Here is a 1,557-nt window from a genome sequence, read left to right on the forward strand (position 1 = left end):
TCTCTCTCTCTCTCTCTCTCTCTCTCTCTCTCTCTCTCTCTCTCTCTGACATAGTACAATAGCTAAGTCTCATTTGCCATTTTATTTAATACATATCCCTTACTCAAAAAAATTGATTAAAAATTTCAAGAAGGAACAACAGTGTATTAAATCAGGTGATGTCCCTGCATCACTACACAAGCCACACACCCATGGAGCCAGCCTGGATGCTTTCACAGTGGGCACCTAATGAGGTAATGGGCATAAAGCACTTGCTGCAAGAATATCTTCACATGTTAAGCTCCCGGTCAGCACTGGCTCTCCGTACTATGGTTTATTATTGGCCCTGCTCACCGAGATGCTGAGAAGAGATAAGCCAAGGTGAGGTGTAGCAATCCAGAAGCTGAAGTATTTCTGACAGCATGTGGCTATTTAGGCTGAAGGGCACTTTAAAAGATAAAGGAGGAGATGTATGAGGCAAGGTAATTAAGGAGAATGGCCGTGTTGGGTGCTCAGCTAAAAACACTCTTTGGAACCATACAGGTGGCAACTTGAAAGGACAAACTTCAACTTGTGCTGGTGCCTTTCTTTCTTTTGAAGAAGCTGTAAATCTTGTTTTTAAACATGAATTTCTACCTTGGGATTAAATGGCTTAATTGGACTTTAATCCCTTTATAACAAGACACGGAAGAAGGAGAAAGTCAAGGGCTCCTCAAAGGCGTGTGTGCTGGTCTGCAAGGAAAACAATCACCCCCATTAACGCTCTATCTTATACTACTGTCTGGGTTGCTAAGAGGGCAGTCTCTCATGTAGCTGCACTGCTACCTACACTACACACCTCTCTCTCTCTCTCTCTCTCTCTCTCTCTCTCTCTCTCTCTCTCTTTCTCTCTCCTTCCCTCTCTCCTTCCCTCCTTCCCTCCCTCTCTCTCATATCATATACTCTGTCCATACATACTCTTCTGGCATTTAAAAAAAATCTGACATGCATTCTAAACACATTTTTATTTTTATGAACATATACAGGCTTTATATGGAGTTGTTCTACCACACACATACACAAACACATGAACACTCTAAAACAGGAACCTGATGACTCACATGAAGCTGGAAAGTCAGAAGTTTCTAAAGGATTCTTTATATAGAGGCATGAGTATATAAAGTGCAGCCCACACTCTGTAAAAAATAAGCAAGCGAGCTCAGCCATCAGTTGGCTCCTCAAAAGATGTATCTAAGAGACATGTTCCCTGTGCCTTTGAAGTCCTTATTCCTGGATGTTTACCTCATCTGCTGAGAGGATGAGCCAGAGTGGGAAGATGCCAGTAGTACTCAAGACAAATCTTATTCCTTCCAAGTGTGCACAAAGAATGATAACTCCAAACCACAGCATTAATAAGCAATCACTGGGCAGTAGTGATAGCCTCTCATCAATGCAATGGCTGTAAACAGTAAATATTTCTGTATAGATAGCACAGGTATTGTTAAGATATACTCAGAAGCCCCAACCTAAATATAAGCAGGCCATTAAACAATCTCTCTCTCTCTCTCTCTCTCTCTCTCTCTCTCTCTCTCTCTCTCT

At 41.9% G+C, this 1,557-nt stretch overlaps 1 protein-coding gene across 1 annotated transcript in view; it reads left to right on the top strand.

The window, feature by feature from the left end:
- Positions 1–1,557, top strand: part of LOC114629837 (E3 ubiquitin-protein ligase SH3RF2) — a gene marked incomplete at its 3' end in the record, with an annotated part of 86,722 nt that overhangs the window by 58,339 nt on the left and 26,826 nt on the right. The window lies entirely within an intron of this gene.

The sequence above is a fragment of the Grammomys surdaster genome, unplaced genomic scaffold, assembly GCF_004785775.1.
Source record: "Grammomys surdaster isolate TR1022 unplaced genomic scaffold, NIH_TR_1.0 317, whole genome shotgun sequence".
In the NCBI taxonomy this organism is placed as follows: Eukaryota; Metazoa; Chordata; class Mammalia; order Rodentia; family Muridae; genus Grammomys; species Grammomys surdaster.